The sequence below is a fragment of the Loxodonta africana genome, chromosome 12 (genome assembly GCF_030014295.1).
Source record: "Loxodonta africana isolate mLoxAfr1 chromosome 12, mLoxAfr1.hap2, whole genome shotgun sequence".
Lineage (NCBI taxonomy): Eukaryota > Metazoa > Chordata > Mammalia > Proboscidea > Elephantidae > Loxodonta > Loxodonta africana.
In genome coordinates this window covers 69,348,179-69,366,950 of record NC_087353.1, presented here as the reverse complement: position 1 = coordinate 69,366,950, position 18,772 = coordinate 69,348,179, and positions in this window count along the sequence as shown.

Genomic DNA, 18,772 nt, shown 5'->3' with positions numbered 1-18,772 from the left:
ACACCCACATCTTTTTGTTACAGCTTCTATATTTTGAAGTGCTTTGGTCTGTTCTACAAGAATATTTTTAAAAATTTAACTGTTTCTATTCAGCAGAATCAGAGGGCTGCAGGAGAGACCTTCATTGCCCAGGACGATTGGTCACACACTGCCCAATAAAATCCCTCCATCAGCACACATGGGGAGTGAGCAAAGTACTCTACCAGGATGTCTTCCCAGGCCTTGGTTGGATCCTTCACCATACACTCCACCACGTCCTCCCAGGTGTGTTCCTTGACCTCAGTCAGACCCTCTACCAACTCCTCCCAGCTGTGTTCCTGGACCTCTGCCAGACTCTGGACTTCCTCCTCCCAGATGTGCTGAGGACATTGTTCAGACCTTCCTCCTCCTCTTCCCCACTGTGTTCCTGGACCTAGGCTAGAGTCTCCTTCCACTCCTCCCAGCTGTGTTCCTGGATCTTGGCCATACCCTCCATCTGTTCCTCCCACCTGAGTTCCTGGACCTTGGACAGACCCTCTCCCTCCTCCTCTGAGCTGTGTTCCTGGAACTTGGATAGCTATCCTGCTCTTCGTCCCAGCTGTGTTCCTGGACCTCAGTCAGTACCTCCACCTCTTCATCGCAACTGTGCTCCTAGAACTTGGAAAGACCCTCCACCTCCTCCCAGCTGTGCTCCTGGACCTAGGCCAGACCATCCATCTCTTCCTCTCAGCTGTGCCTGGACTTCTGCCAGGCCCTTACCATCTCTCCTATCAGCTGTGCCCTAGGACCTTGCTCAAGCCCTAGTCTTCCTCCCAACTGTGTTCCTAGAACTTGGAAGGACCCTCCACCTCCTCCCACCAGCTGTGTTCCTGGCCCTTGGCCAAAACCTCCCCCACCTCCTCCCAGCTGTGTTTCTGGACCTTAACCATATAGTCCATCTTCTCCTCCCAGCTGTGTTATTGGACCTAGGCCGCACCCTCCCCCTCCTCCTCCCAGCTGTCTTTCTGGACCTCTGCCAGACTCTTCCCCTTTACCCCCAACTGTGTTCCTGGGCCTTGATTCCCGTCCCAAACTCAGCTGGAGTCCCCACTCCCTAATTTGCCCACAGGGAAGGGGCCCCCCTCCCCCACATGGCTGGCATCACACTCTACCACATGACTGGTGCTCTACTTTACTACCCAGCTCTTGTCCACCTTCCCCACCTAACCTGCCATGTGGGTCTCATCAGCAGCCTCCTCCACATACTCCCAGGCTGAAATGTCCACGGCCTCAACCACCTTTATGCTTCCGGTCTCTGAAGAGCATTACAGAGTTGCCAGAGTCTCCTCTTCCAATACCCTGATCACTAGAGAAAATCAGTTATCAACCAAAATTAATCACATTTAAAGAAGAATCTTATAACTGGTATCTGGCATAACTTCATTAGATGTAAGATAAGTACACACCCAGTCTACACTGATATTTGTTTACTCAACAAAGCTTTATTGAGCACCTGCTGTCTGCTATAACAACAATACACTTGATCCTTGGCCACATGGCTTTCAGATGCAAGAGTCTGAAATAAGTGTGTGCAACAATTGTCAAAAGCTCTTCGGGCTGGAGTGGATATTAACCTGTCGCCATAGAGTCCATTCCGACTCACAGCAACCCCATAGGCCAGAGTAGAACTGTCCCATGGTGTTTCCAAGAAGTGTGGATTTGAACTGTCAACCTCTTCGTTAGCAGGTGACCTCTTCACCACTGTGCCAACAGGGTTCCAGAGAGGACATCAGGGACCAAAAAAGTCACCTTTGAAGAAACTAAGGTTGAGTGACATGCCCCTATCTCCCAGTAAGAATGCCCCAAAGTTGTGTTCTTGACTGTATTCTTGAGTCATTCCGCTTATTCACAACCACTTTCATGACTTAAACTGCCCTCTACATACTACTGATTCCCATTTGTATATTAGGTAAAGACCTCTTTCTCTAAGTTTTCATGTGTCGATATGCTGTCTACAAGAGACACACTTTAGATCCAATACACAAATGGGTTGAACCTGAAAGGATGGGAAAAAGAAATTCCATACAAATAGCAACCAAAAGAGTTGGATGGCTGTATTAATATCAGATGAAATAGGCTTTAGGTCAAAATCTGTTACAACAGACAAGGACATTACATACTGATAAAAGGGTCAATTCATTAAGAAGATATTACCTAACAACAGAGCCCTAAAACAGATGAAGTAAACATGATAGAACTGAGCGTAGAAATAGTTCTACAGTCATAGTTGTTTCAAAAATGGAACAATGTATTGATGTCTATACAGAACATCAACAGGGAAATAGAGGCTTTGAACAACACTATAAACCAACTAGACCTAGTAGAACTATACAGAACACTCCACCCAACATCAGTAGTACATACATTCTTCTCCAGTGCACACAGACTTTAGGATAGAGCATATAGTAGGTTATTGTCTTAGTTATCAAGTGCTATTACAGCAGAAATACCTCAAGTGGGTGGCTTTAACAAATGCATTTTCTCACAGTTTAAGATGCTAGAAGTCTGAATTCAGAGTGCCAGCTATAGGGGAAGACTCTCTGTTGGCTCTAGGAGACGGTCCCTATCACTCTTAAACTTCTCTTTCTTGGTTCTGTGGAGATCTCATGTGGTGTGGCATCTATCTCTGTTTCCCTGCTTACTTGCTCCATCTGCACTTTTATATCACAAAAGAGATTGAGGGAAGGTGGCGCCAAGACGGTGGGCTAGTCAGATGCTTCCTATGTTCCCACTTACAGCAAAGACCTGAAGAAACAATTGAATCAATTATATATGACAATCTAGGAGCCCTGAACACCAAATACAAAGTTGAGGATCTGGACTGAGTGTTACAGGGAGGGAGACACAGTTCAGAAGCACCAAGGATTTGCCAGACCTGATCTGGCCAGCACCCTGGAGCCTAGATCGGCTGGCTCACACTGCCTAAGGCAAGCAGCAGTGCTCAGGATGCACTTTCCACACCTGAAGAAACTGAGCGGTGGAGAGTCTGTTCAAGCCTCCAGTACCAGGGAGAAGCAGTGCTGAATCTGTGAACGTTAAGTGGAAGTGTCTAACCTACCACAATGGATAAAAAAATCCCTTCTCCCCTTTGGGAAATACCTCTATCCCACTTACTCACCCCCTCCCCACTCTGGTACAGCCATTGCCTTGCCCCCTGGGCCACAAGTACAACCTGTAGCTCATCCCAAGCCATTCTGCCAGCTGTGGAGAGGGAATAAATTAACAAACAGGAAAAAATAATCTGCCAGCTCCCCTAAACCAGGAACTCAGGGTAGGCACAGCCCCTTTGGCTAGATACAGGCACAAAGCATCCACAGACTTTGAATGCCCTTCACCCCTGCCTAGACCTGTGTGGGGCCATTTCCACAGCATACACCCTCATTACCACAGTACAACAGGGTATATACCTGAAGCCTATTTTCAACTGCAAGAGCTAAGGGGGAGTGGCAGATTCGTGACATCTGACACCACCCTGCCCATAAAGCAGGGTCCTTACCTACCCACATCAGGGGCCTGAGGACTGGTGGCTCCACTCACTCCACCTAGCCACCCGCAACAGGGGTCTGAGAATAAGTGTTGCCTCTCAGTCTCTACAGCCAACAGTACTGGGTGCCCGGAGACCAGCTACAAAATTCATCCACTTATGCGCTCTAGGGAACAGGGACGTGACTTCCACCCCGGCGCTCAGTGGCAGCTGTCATCCCCCTAACCTTGTTCAGCACATAACCCCCAACTGCAACCAGATACCTGTGCCTGCTCCAATCACCCCGATGTAGTCCTGCCCTTCTAGGATTGTAGGTGACACCCTGCACCACACACACGATGACCAATGACCTGGACACCTGAGGTGTACCCACACAAGAAAAGTAAATGGACTCCTGGGTTCGCATACCTAGTAAGAGCTCTAACCACCTGGTGATAGGACCTGAAAGCTTCAAAGACGCCAATAATCAAAGTAGCTCACATGACCAGCCTGCTTGGGCATATCAAAACAAAACAAGAAGCTAGGACACAATAAGCAAATGTAAAATAAATATAACATATTTTTGGTGGTTCAGAGTCAACAGTCAATATAGAAGCATATAAAGAGGCACACCGTGACGGCTTCAGCAAGTGACCAAAACAAAGAACCAAGAAACCTCTTGGAGGAAGAGCGGGTCTTGGAGTTTCCAGGGATAGAATTCAAAAGATTAATATACAGAGTTCTTTAGGAGATCAGGAAGAAAATTAGAAAAACTGCAGACCAAGTCAAGGAACACACAGACAAAGCAACAGACGGACATAAGAAGGTTATACAATGGCATAATGACAAATTTAAGAGGCTGCAAGAATCCACAGAGAGACAGCAAATGGATACTCAAAAGCCAAGTATTATACATCCAGCAAAACACTCTCTCGAATATGATGGCAAAATTAGGGCATTTCCAGATAAAAAGAAGTTAGGGGAATTTGTAAAAACCAAACCAAAATTACAAGAAATACTAAAGAGATTCCTCGGGTTAGAAAATTAATAACGTCAGAAAACAACTCAAAACTAGAACACGGGACAGAACAACCAAATACCAACCTAGATAGGGATGTTACAAAAATAAAGCTGAAACCCTGAAAACAGGGAAACAGGGACATCAATATGTAAAAGATGACAACATTAAATCGAGAAAGAGGGGCTAAAAAATGAAGTCATGGGTCTTTCATATGGAGAGGAAGTCAAGGCAATATATAAAGATAAAAGTTTGGTTTAAGCTTAGAAAAATAGGGGTAAATAATAAGGTAACCACAAAAAAAAAAAAACTAACAATTCTACACATCAAAATAAAATACAAGAAAAACATAAAGATGCAGGAAAAACAAAATCAACAACAATGAAAATGAGGAAAAGACAATATATAGAGATAAAATACTCAGCACAAAAAATTAAGTGGGAAAAAGGAACTGTCAACAACACACAAAAAAGATATCAACATGACAGCACTAAACTCATAAAAAAAACTCATACCTACCCATAATTCTGCTGAATGTAAATGGACTAAATGTGCTAATAATGAGATAGAGAGTGGCAGAATGGATAAAAAACACTATCCATCTATATGCTGCCTACAAGAGACACACGTTAGCCTTAAAGACACAAACAAACTAAAACTCAAAGGATGGAAAAAATACATCAACCAACAACAATCAAAAAAGAGCAGGGGTGGCAATATTAATTTCTGACAAAATAGACTTTAAATCCACCACAAAGGATAAGGAAGGACACTATATAATAATTAAAGGATCAATATACCAGGTGGACATAACCATAATAAATATTTATGGGCCCAATGACAGGGCTTCAAAATACATAAAACAAACTCTAACAGCATTGAAAAGAGACTTAGCTCCACAATAATAGTAAGAGACTTCAATACACCACTTTCGGTGAAGGACAGGATATCCAGGAAGAAACGCAGTAAAGACACGGACGATCTAAATACCACAACCAACCAACTTGACCTCATAGACATATACAAAACATTCCATCCAACAGCAGCCAAGTATACTTTCTTTTGCAACACACATGGAACACTCTCTAGAGTAGACCACATACTAGGCCACAAAAGCAAGCCTTAACAGAATCCAAAATATTGAAATATTACTAAATCTTCTCTGACCGTAAAGCCATAAAAGTAGAAATGAATAACAGAAAAAGCAAAGAAAACAATTAAATACATGGAAACTGAACAATACCTTGGTCAAAAACTACTGGGTTATAGAAGAAATTATGGACAGAACAAAGATATTCACAGAATCAAATGAGAATGAAAACACATCCAACCAGAACCTTTGGGACATAGCAAAAGCAGTGCTCAGAGGTCATTTTTGCAGTAAATGCACAGATCCAAAAAGAAGAAAGGGCCAAAATCAAAACATTTACCCTACAACTTGAACAAATAGAGAGACAGCAGTAAAAGAATCCTTTGGGCACCAGAAGAAAGGAAATAATAAAAATTAGAGCAGAAATAAGTGAAATAAAAAAAAAGAACAGAGAAACAATTGAAAGAGTTAACAAGACTGAAAGCTGGTTCTTTGAAAAGATCAACAAAATCAATAAACCACTGGCCAGACTGACAAAAGAAAAACAGCAGATGAAGCAATTAACCCAAATAAAAAATGAGATGGGCAATATCAAAACAGAAACCTACTGAAATTTAAAGAATCATATCAGATGACTATGAAAAATTGTATTCTAACAAATTTGAAAATCTAGAGGAAATGGACAAATGTCTACAACACACTACCTACCTAAACTATCACAGACTTAGGTAGAACAACAAAATAAACTTATAAGAAAAGAAGAGATTGAAGAGGTAATTTAAAATCTCCCAAGGGAAAAAAATAGCCCTGGCCCTGAGGGCTTCACTGGAGAATTCTATCAAACTTTCAGAGAAGAGTTAACACCAGTACTACTAAAGGTATGTCAGAGCATAGAAAAGGATGGAATACTCCCGAATTCATTCTATGAAGCCAGCGTAACCCTGATACCAAAAACAGGGAAAGCCACAAGAAAATTACAGACCAATATCCCCCATGAACTTAGATGCGAAAACCCTCAACAAATTCTAGCCAATAGAATTCAACAATATATCAAAAAAAAAAAAAATTCACCATGACCAAGTGGAATTCATGCCAGGCATGCAGGTATGCTTCAACATTAGAGAAACAATCAATGTTATCCATCACATAAATAAAACAAAAGATAAGAGCCACTTGATATTATCAATTGATGTAGAAACAGTATTTGACAAAGTCCAACGCCCGTTCATGATAAAAACTCTTAGCAAAATAGAAATAGAAGGCAAATTCCTCAACATAATAAAGGGCATTTACACAAAGCCAACAGCCAACATCATAGTAGACAGAGTCTGAAAGCATTGCCCTTCAGAATGGGAACCATAAAAGGATGTCCTTTACCACCATTCTTATTCAACGTTTTGCTGGAGGTCCGAGCCAGAGCAGTAAGGCAAGAAAAAGAAATAAAGGGCGTCCAAGCTGGTAACAGAGAAGTAAAAGTATCCCTATTCGGTAGGCAGTTCAAATCCACCAGGCGCTCCTTGGAAACTCTATGGGGCAGTTCTACTCTGTCTTATAGGGTCACTATGAGTCGGAATCGACTCGACAGCATTGGGTTTTTTGGGTTCTGGATGATCTTATACCCCCCACACGTCTGTCAGTTTCACCAACATAAACGGTGACTATATACATGGACCTCGCCACATGGAACACACAGAAATCAAATTGACTACATCTGTGGAAAGAGATCATGGAAAAGCTCAATATCATCACTCAGAACAAGGCCAGGGGCCGACTGTGGAACAGACCATCAATTGCTCATATGCAAGTTCAAGCTGAAACTGAAGAAGATCAGAGCAAGTCCACGAAAGCCAAAATATGACCCTGAGTATATCCCACCTGAATTTAGAGACCATCTGAGGAATAGATTTGACGCATTGAAAACTACTGACCGAAGACCAGATGAGTTGTGGAATGACATCAAGGACATCGTACGTGAAGAAAGCAAGAGGTCATTGAAAAGACAGGAAAGAAAGAAAAGACCAAGATGGATGTCGGAGGAGACTCTGAAACTTGCTCTCGAACATCGAGCAGCTAAAGCAAAAGGAAGAATTGATGAAGTAAAAGAACTGAACAGAAGATTTCAAAGACATTCGAGAAGACAAAGTAAAGTATTATAATGACATGTACAAAGAGCTGGAGATGGAAAACCAAAAGGGAAGAACACGCTCAGCGTTTCTCAAGCTGAAAGAACTGGAGAAAAAATTCAAGCCTCGAGTTGCAATAGGGAAGGATTCTATGGGGAAAATATTAAACGACGCAGGAAGCAAAAAAGAAGATGGAAGGAATACACAGACTCATTATACCAAAAAGAATTAGTTGCTGTTCAACCATTTCAAGAGGTAGCATACAATCAAGAACAGATGGTACTGAAGGAAGAAGTCCAAGCTGCTCTGAAGGCATTGGCGAAAAACAAGGCTCCAGGAATTGATGGAATATCAATTGAGATGTTTCAACAAACAGATGCAGTGCTGGAGGTGCTCACTCGTCTATGCCAAGAAATATGGAAGACAGCTTCCTGGCCAACTGATTGGAAGAGATCCATATTTATGCCTATTCCCCTTTGGGGTTGCCAGGAGAGTGCTAGGACTGGGGCTGAGGAGTAATACAATGCCACCATCAACGTCTACAATTGTCCTGTTTTGTGAGCTTGCTCTGTGCCTGGGCCTGTGCTAAGCACTTCTCACAACTTCCTCTGTGAGTCTCCCCAACCCCCAATCTGAGATAACCCAGGCCAGAAAGGTTCTCCCTACTGGAACCAGCACCAACATGTGGCCCCATGTGCCCGTTTCCATGGCCAGGGACACTGAGGCCCAAAGGGAAACTCCATGTGGCCCTAGGCTCAGGCTCTGCTGGGCTCCTACTGGGCCTCACACGAGGGTGGGCCCAAAAGTCACTCAGGAGCAATGTCTACACGGTTGGCCCTTGCTTGGTGGCTGTACTCGTTTCCCAGTTACTCCAGCACCTGCTACCATCCAGTGGGTCTGTCGCCTTTGCTCCTGACATACTGTCTGCTGTTGGTGCTACCACCGCCCGACCTCCTAGGCACCATGGTGAGTGAGGGACAAGGGCTCTCTGGGGATCCAGGAGCCCCAAGGACTCCCCCAGTCCTCCCCAGGTGTGCTGCCCAATCACCCCTAACCAGGCCCCGGGAGCCCTCTCCCTTGGATTTCCCTAGAGATCTCTCCTACCCAAACCTTTGCCAGGGATCCAGAACTGCCCCAACTCTCCCACCAACCCCCAGCTACTCACACCACCCCAGGGACACAGAGCCCTACAGACCCCCAGGCCTCCCTAGGGACACCCACACAATCACCCCTCCCAGGAACCCAAGACTCCCCCAACCCCACCCCCGATCCTCTCGCACTAAGTATAACTCTCTGCAACTGCCCCCTGGTTGGAGGGTCCTATGAACTGACCCTTCACTCCTTCCATCCTTGGGGCCTGAGGTGGGACCACCAGGAGCACACCAGAGGCTGATGGATAAGCGACAGAAGGGCCCAGCCATGCCTGAGGGAGGAGGATGGACAAACTGTCTCCTCTCACCTACATGGGGGTGGCCCTCGAAGAAGTCCCCTCTGTGGCTGCATGTTCCTGGGGAACACACACACACACACACACATACACACACTCAGTGGGAAATGTATAGATGGAATGAGCACACAGACGCTTAAACAGAGACCACCCGGTCTCAGCTGGGAACACAGATGTGGGCTCATGTACAGGTTCACAGGGCCCCACACAGCAGACCCAGGCAGAGACACTATGGGGAGCGCACGCACACACAGACACACACTCAGGGTCACCTGAGACAACCCCCAAGCAAACTGACACACAATGGACAGTAAGGAACACACAAAGGAGCAAATTTACACAAGCACACAGATCCAAAACACAGACACACACAGACACTCCAGCAAGGAAACACATGCCCAGATACACACACTCACACACACAGAGGCACAGGCACAGAGATACATGGATTTCCACAAATGACATACACCTCTTCACTGAGACAGACACACAGACACATACAGAAGACCATAGAGACACAACAGCCACATGAGAAAACACAACACACAATCAATATACTCACTGACTCAGAAACTCAGAGAAAGCCACACAGATTACACAACTGCACGCACACACTCACGCACATGCACAGACCCATGGCCTCACAGGACACACAGAGGGCCCTGGCACTCCCAACAGAGGCCACTGCAGGCAAACGGGGCTATGATCCAGGCATGCCCTGCTCCATCGAAGCTGTCACAACAGGGAGTGCTTTCCTGGCTCCAAATTCACACTGGGGCCCTCTAGAGTGCTGTGCCCAGGGCTCTGAGAGTGGCCAGGCCTGGGTCGCTGTGGCAAAAACCTCTGAGCACAAGGTTGGGACTTGGATCCTGTCAGGGACCCTTAGAGTGGGAGAGTCTTATATAGCTTGGTGGATGCAGTGGTCAAGGTAGGCCACAGGAACTGTTGTTACTTTTCATAGGTGTTGTGATGATTAGTTCTGTGTGCCAGTTCTACCTGTGTGTGCAAATGTAAGGGAAGGCAAGGGGCCTGTCCTAGAGGATGAACAGAGGAAATGCCCAGTTAATAAACAAAGCATATTCCAGACATGAGTAACATTATAAATAATGGGAACTCCAGAACACCTAATTGTGCTCATGCCTAACCTCGACATGGAACAAGAGACAATTGTTCAAACAGAACAAATTGCAAAAGGTGTGTGGCAGGGTTGCATTTTTTCACCTTACTTATTTAATCTGCATGTTGAACAAATAATCCTAGAAGCTGGGCTATATGAAGAAGAGAGCATCAGGAAAGGAGGAACACTCATTAACAAATTCAATAATCAATTGACACAACCTTGCTTGCTGAAAATGAAGACGACTTGAAGCACTTACTTATCAAAGTCAAAGACTAGACCTTTCACTATAGATTTTGCCCAAATGTGAAGAAAACAAAAATTCTCACAACTAGACCAATAAACCACGTCATGCTAGATGGCAAATATATTGAAGTTGTCAAAGATTTCATCCTACTTCGATCAATAATAAATATCCATGCAAGCTGTTCTTGTCGTTAGGTGCCGTTGACTCATATCAACCCTATGTACACCATAATGAAACACTGCCCAGTCTTGGGTCACCCTTGCAATGGTTGTTATCCTTGAGCCCATTGCTGCAGTCACTATTTCAGTCCATCTTGCTGAGGGTTTTCCTTTTTTCACTGGTCCTCTACTTTACCAAGCATAATGTTCTTCTCCTGGGACTGTTCCCTCCTAACATGTCCAAAGGATGTGAGACACAGTCTCACCATCCTTGCTTCTGAGGAGCATTCTGGTTGTTCTTCTACCAAGAAAGATTTGTTTGTTCTTTTGGGGGTTCAGGGTGTACTCACTATTCTTTGCCAACACCACAATTCAAAGGTGTCAATTCTTATTCCGTTTTCGTTATTCATCGTCCAGTTTTCCCACGCGTATGAGGTGATTGAAAGAACCATGGCTTGGGTCAGGTGTACCTTACTCTTCAAGATGACATCTTTCCTTTTCAACCTTTAAAGAAGTCTTTTGCAGCAGGTTTGCCCAATGCAATGCGACTTCTGATTTCCTGGCCGCTGCTTCCGTGGGTGTTGATTGTGGATCCAAGTCAAATGAAATCCCTGACAACTTCAGTCTTTTCCCCGTTTATCATGATGTTGCTTTTTGGTCCAGTTGCAAAGATTTCGTTTCCTTTTTGTTGAGGTGTAATCCATACGGAAGGCTGTGGTCCTTGATCTTCATCAGTAAGTGCTTCAAGTCGTCTTCACTTTCAGCAAGCAAGGTCGTTCACCTGTATATTGCAGTTTTCTTCCAATCCTGATGCCCCATGCTTCTTTATACAGTACAGCTCCTGAGGTTATTTGTTCAGCATACAAGCTGAATAAGTATGGCGAAAGGATACAACCTTGATGCACACCTTTCCTGACTAAACCACGCAGTATCCCCTTCTTGTGTTCCAACGACTGACTCTTGATCTATGTATAGGTTCCTCACGAGCACAATTAAGTGTTCTGGAATTCCCATTCTTTGCAATGTTATCCATAATATCTTATGATTCATGCAGTCGAATGCCTTTGCATAGTCAATAAGACACAGGGAAACATCTTTCCTGTGTTCTCTGCTTTCAGCCAGGATCCATCTGACATCACCAATGATATCCCTGGTTCCACTTCCTCTTCTGAATTTCGTTTGAATTTCTGGTAGTTCCTGGTCGATACAGTGTTTCAGCCGCTTTTGAATCATCTTCATCATATTTTACTTGCATATGACATTAATGATATTGTTCAATAATTTGGGCATTTGGCTGGATTACCTTTCTTGGGAATAGACATAAATAGGTATTTCTTCCAGGTGCTTGGCCAGGTAGCTTTATTCCAAACTTCTTGCATTGATGAGTGAGCACTTCCAGTACTGCATCCATTTCTTGAAACACCTCAATATGTATTCCATCAATTCCTGGAGCCTTGTTTTTTGCCAGTGCCTTCAGTGAAGCTTGGACTTCTTCCTTTAATACCATCGGTTCCTGATCATATGCTACCTCCTGAAATGGTTGCATGTTGACGAATTTTTTTTGGTATACTGACTCCGTGTATTCCTTCTTTTGATGCTTTGTGCGTCGTTTAATATTTTCCCTGTAGAATCCTTCAATATTGCAACTCGAGGCTTGAATTTTTTTTTTCAGTTCCTTCAGCTTGAGAAATGCCAAGTGTGTTCTTCCCTTTTGGTTTTCTATCTTCAGGCCTTGGCACATGTCATTACAACCCTTTACTTTGTCTTCTCGAGATGCCTTTTGAAATCTTCTATTCAGTTCTTTCACCTCATCGTTTCTTCCTTTCATTTTAGTTGCTGGACGTTCAAGAGCAAGTTTCAGAGTCTCTTCTGACATCCATTTTGGTCTTATCTTTCTTTCCTGTCTTTTTAATGACCTCCCCTGGTGGCATAATGGTTAAGTGCTATGGCTTTTGGTTAAAAGTTCAGCAGTTCGAATCCACCAGGTGCTCCTTGCAAACTCTATGGGGCAGTTCTTATTCTGTCTTATAGGGTTGCTATAAGTCAGAATCAAGTCAATGGAAATGAGTTTTTGTTTTTTTTTGCTTTCTTCATGTATGATGTCCTTCCACAACTCGTCTGATCTTCGGTCATTAGTGCTCAATGTGTCAAATCTATTCTTGAGATAGTCTCTAAATTCACATGTGATATGCTCAAGGTCATGCCTTGGCTCTTGTGGACTTGTTTTAATTTTCTTCAGTTTCAACTTGAACTTGCATATGAGCAACTGATTGTTTCGCAATCAGCTCCTGGCCTTGTTTTGGCTGATGGTATTGCGCTTTTCCATCGTCTCTTTCCACAGATGTAGTTGATTTGATTCCTGTGTATTCCATCTAGCAAGATCCACGTGTACCGTAGCCATTTATGTTGTTGAAAAAAGGTATTTGCAATGAAGAAGTCGTTGGTCTTGCAAAATTCTATCATGTGATCTCCAGCATCATTTCTATCACCAAGGCTATATTTTCCAACTACCAATTCTTCTTCGTCTCCAACTTTCGCATTCCAATCACCAGTAATTATCAATGCATCCTGATTGCATGTTTGATCAATTTCAGACTGCAGAGGTTGGTAAAACTCTTCAATTTCTTCATCTTTGGCCTTAGTGATTCATGTGTAAATTGGAATAATAGTCTTACTAACTGGTCTTCCTTTCAGGGATATGGGTATTATCCTATCACTGACAGCAATGTACTTCAGGATACATCTTGAAATGGTCTTTTTGACGATGAATGCATCCATGTAAACAGCAGTCAAGAAATCAAAAAATGCATTGCATTGGGCGAATCTGCAAAAGACCTCTTTAAAGTTTGAAAAACTGGAAATGTCACTTTGATGACTGAGATGCCCCTGACCTAAACTATCGTCTTTTCAATCCCCTCATGCATGCAAAACCTGAACAATGAAAACGGAAGGCAGGAGAAAATCTGATGCATTTAAAAGGGAAGGCAGAAGAAAAACTGTGGTGTTGGCAAAGAATATAGAATATACTGTGGAGTGCCAGAAGAACAAACAAATCAGTCTTAGAAGAAATACAATCAGAAGGCTCCTTGAAGTGAGGATGGCAAGGTTTACTTTGGCTCTCCTGTTTTGGACATGTCATCAGGAAAAACCAATCACTAGACAAAGGACATCGTGTTTGGTAAAACAGAGGGTCAGCAAAAACATGAGAAGCCTTCGATGGGATGGATTGACACAATAGCCACAAAAATGTGTCCCATGATGTCCTATAAGGTTGCTGTGAGTCGGGATGGACTCCATAGCAAATAACAAGAACCATCCTTTAAAATATAGAACAAAGAATATACTACTTTGGTTTAAATTAAATGAGCAAATACGATATTCTCATATGTATTCTAAACACTACATTATAAACACATAAAGATACCCAATGGATGTGAAGATCAGATGTACACTTATCAGAGCAATGCCATACAAACTGACATATTATTCCAATACTAATGTACATAAACTATCAAATGGAGAAAGCTCCTATGCTGAAATGAAAAGTATATTTGTGCAAATAGATTCCAACTTTTTGTGTAACTCCTCAATGTGGGATGATATTTTGAACCAAGGAGAAAAAGTCAATAAAGCTGTCCAATGAGAAATCCTGAGTACACAGAAAGCTCCATGACTACTAAAGGCCTAGCCCCTTGCTTACAGCAAATGAGAGAAAGTAACTTGGAAAGCATGTTTTGTGGAGGTAAAACTTTAACAAGACATATACTTCTGAATGTAAATATAAGAAAATGAAGGAATGGGAAATGTATGGTTCACTGGATCCAAGTATCAATTATTACGGGAATAGATATATTTTAAACAGGACATTATGAACACCCCGACTTTGCCCTTAAAGTGAAGACATAAAAAGTTTACTGTGTCTGAATCTTGAATTTTTAATAGAAAAAAAAATTATTTTCAATGACTACATCCAACTTACAGCCATTGGCTTGGCTATTAAAAATTCTAGCAACTTAAGTCCTGCAGAAATTTCATCTTAAAGAGTTTGAAGCTGTGTCAAATATCAATAGTTGGTACTAAAAGAGATATCAACGTTCTTTGTTCATCTAAATCTGATTCAGGAATTGTGCTTAGGACAATATTATACTGACTTGGAACAAGTTTTCGTAATTTTTTTTTTTTCAACATTAATGGCCACGATGGGGTCCTATGAAATACCTTTCAGAAAGCTGAAATTTGAAATTATTCGAGGTCATCACTGAGTCATGAAAATCCTCAAACTCGGCAATTATCTCAATTGAAAATGAGACAAAAAATAGAATTATATTTAAAAAATGTTATTGATGACTATCCTTCCACGGGAGCCCTGGTGATGCAGTGGTTAAGAGCCACAGCTGCTAATCAAAAGGTTGACAGTTGGAATCTACCAGCCGGTCCTTGGAAACTCCATGGGGGAGTTCTATTCTGTCCTACAGGGTCGTCATGAGTCTGACATGATGGCAACGTTTTTGTTTGTTTGGTTGGTTTTGGTTTTGGTTTGTTTTTATGCTTCTGTGAGGATTCCCTGGGTTGCAAAGATGGTTAAGCACTGGACTATAAGCCAAAAGGTTGGCGGTTGGAAGCCATCCAGAAGCACCTTGTACGACACACCTGGCAATTTGCTTGGGAAAGGTCACAGCCTTGAAAGCCCTATGGAGCAGTTCTACTCTGCTCACATGGGTTGCTCTCAGTCAGAATCCAGTTCACTCCACCACAACTAACAACAGCAACGCCTTCATGAAAACTAGGACAGTAAAATTATAGTAATTTCTAGTATATTAATAAAGAAAATAATTAAAATTAATGTTCAGGGTTTTAATACACCTACTTTTCAATTTTTTTACTATTTCCCAGCTACTTCAAAGTTACAGGTAAAAACGGAAACAAAAACCAAACCCACTGCCTTCAAGTCAATTCCGACTCATTAAAAAAAAAACCCAAACCCATTGTTCGTCCAGTCGATTCTGACTCATAGCGGCCCTATAGGACAGAGTAGAACTGCCTCATAACAGCGCCGGGTGGATTCCAACTGCCAACCTAGCACTGAACCACTACGCCACCAGAGTTTCCATAGGGCTTCCACCAGGGTTTCTACAGGGTTTCCTCGGCTGTCATCTTTACGGAAACAGACTGCCACATCTTTGTCCCGCTGAACGGCTGGTGGGTTCCAACCGCAGCCGAGCGCTTAAACACTGAGCCATCAGGGCTCTTTCTAAAGTAAAAACCAAACCAAACCATTGCCGTCGAGTGCATTTCGACTCATAGCGAAAAGTAAAAGCAACCACTAAAAAGTTAACAACAGCCTGTACACAGGGCCGCGCATCTTTCCTTTGACCTCAGGCTCCACCATGACTGGCCTGGAGAAGCCACAGCAAAGCCCCTTCTCCTCAGCACTCTGGGCCCCAAAAGGAAGCTTTGTACTCACTGTTGACTCTCAGGTCCCAAAGCCTGGGACGCCTCCCTGGGGCTGGGTCCTGTGGAAACGAAGCTCTTCTTCCCGCCCCAGTGGCACCATCACCAGCCAGGCTGACACCCAGCTCAGAGCCTCAGAAGGAATCAACGGCCAGAAAAGGAGACGGCGCGCCCTCTGCCGGCTGTTGGAGCGCAGGGAAGGTGGCTTTGTGCCTGCTGTTCAGCGGAGACCGCGCACCCCTGCGAAGGACAGACATCTCAGTTCTAAGTGATATTTAAACAAAAAATAAGGTTCAACAGAAATTGAAATAGGAATTTCACCAGCAATACTGGCTGATCTCCAGGGAGAATTCTCCGTCATCATGTTAAAATGAAAACACGTTAATTAACTCCTTGACGAATTCTCTTCATAGCTTGAGTGGAATAACTACATCCTTTAGTTGGAAATGGGTATTTTATCAGAGAACTCTTAGACACCATTTCTGATCCTCTTGGCTCTCTTATCTCTGTTTCACATGCTACTGTGACAACCAGCTCTGAAGGCTCAGATGTACTTCATGAGGGACCAACATCACAATCTCCTGCACTTTGTCCCTGTGTCACATGAGTCCCCACCCCTCTCTGGGTTTCCATGTTGATGCTGAGGTGGGAGATGCCCCATGATCAAAGCCCACACAAGCACAGCCAGATGCCCTGTTAACTCTGGGTGCATGTGTGGTCTGTGTTTGTGTGTGGGCAGAGAGTGAATGGTCAGTGTGGTGGGGGTCAGTATGTTGTTACGGTGTGTACATGATTTTCATATTTGGGTATGATCAGAGGGTAGATGGTCATTTCAGGGTCTCTTTGCATGTATGTTTGCTATGGTCAGTTGGGTGTATGGACATGTGGGAATTTGGACAATATGCAATGAGTGTGTGCATGTCAGAGTTCTGTGTGTTTTTAAGGTGGACTAATGTGAGAATGTGTCGTCAGTGTGTGAATGCAGGATGTGAGTGTGGTCAGAATATGTGTGAGTTCTCAGTGCTGATGGGTTGTTAGAAGATAAAAAATCATTTACAATATCTGTGTGTGCTGTACTCATTTTCATGTGGTCAGAAGTTGTGTCATCAGTGTGAATGTGTGTCTTGAGCGTGTGTTTATGATGTGGTTAGAGTGTTAGTAACGAGCATCGAACACTGGCCCAACTACTCAGCAGTCACCTTCCCTGGAGCCCCAGTTTGTCTAGGAAATGCCCAAAGGTTATCTGAGGGGCCTGGAAAAAGGAGGAAAGAACAGAGGGGTCAGGGCAATGGGAGTTACTAATGCTCCAGACAGAGAAGTGCCCGGGTTCTTGACAATTGGAGACAGGGCTTCAGGCTCTGTAGGTTTAAAGGGTCAGGGAGCCTGCAGGCACCAGTAATTGTGGACCCATATGGGATCCTGATTGAGGGCTTTGTGCAATAGGGTTTGTGACTAATAATGTTCAGCATCTTTCCATGTGCCTGTCGGCCATTTGTAATCTTCTTTGGAGAAATGTCAATTCCTTTGCCCAGTTTTGCATTGGGTGGTTTGTGATTTTGTCCTTACTTTTCTCAATACCTTCTGGATACTAGACCTTTATCAAATATATGATTTGCAAACATTTTCTCTCTTTCTGTATTTGTTTTCCACTCTCTGGTTAGTGTCCTTTGATGCACAAGAATTTTTTCTTCTGATGAAATTCAATTTCTCGACTTCTTTAGTAGGTGCTTGTGCTTTAGGTGCCACTTCTAAGGAACCATTGGCCAATCCGAAGTCATGAAAACTACACCTGTGTTTTCTTCTAAGAAGGCTTTTATAGTTGAAGTACCTATATTTAAATCATTATTTTGAATTAATTTTTGTATACACGGTGACGAAAAGTCCAACATCAATTTCTGTATGTGATATCCAGTTCCCCTAGCATCATTTGTTGAAAAGACTTCTTTCTTCATTGAATGGACTTGGCAGCCTTGTGGAAAAGCAATTGGCCTCGTAGGTGAGGGTTCAGCTCTGGATGCTCAGTTCTATTTTATTGATCTATACGTGTATCTCTATGCTAGTGCCACACTGTTTTGATTATTGAACCTTTGTAGTAAGCTTTGAAATTGGAAAATGAGAGTCCTGCCACGTGGTCTTCTTTTTCAAGATTATTTTGGCTACCTGAGTTTCCTTGCAATTCTGTACCAACATCAGAACCCACTTTACCATTTCTACACAAAAAGGGTAGGAATTTTGATAGGCAGGGAATTACATATGTGGATTACTTTAGGGAATATTGCCATTTGAAGGATATTAAATCTTTCCATTCACCAACACAGGACCTTTCCATTTATTTAGATCTTCTTTAAATTCCTGCAGAAATGTTTTTTAGTTTTCAGGGTACAAATCTTTCAACCTTACCTCATTGGTTATATTTATTCCTAGGTAGTTTTTTTTTTTTTACTGTATTCATTTGGATGCTATTGTAAATGGAATGTTTTTCTCGGTTTACTTCTTGATTTTTCAATGCTACTGTATAGACATTCAGCCCATTTTTTGTGCGGGTCTTGTGTCCAGTAACCTTGCCAAATTTGTTTCTTTGCTCTAACTGTTTTTTGTTAATTCTTTAGGCTTTAATCTTTACAAGATCACATCAACTGT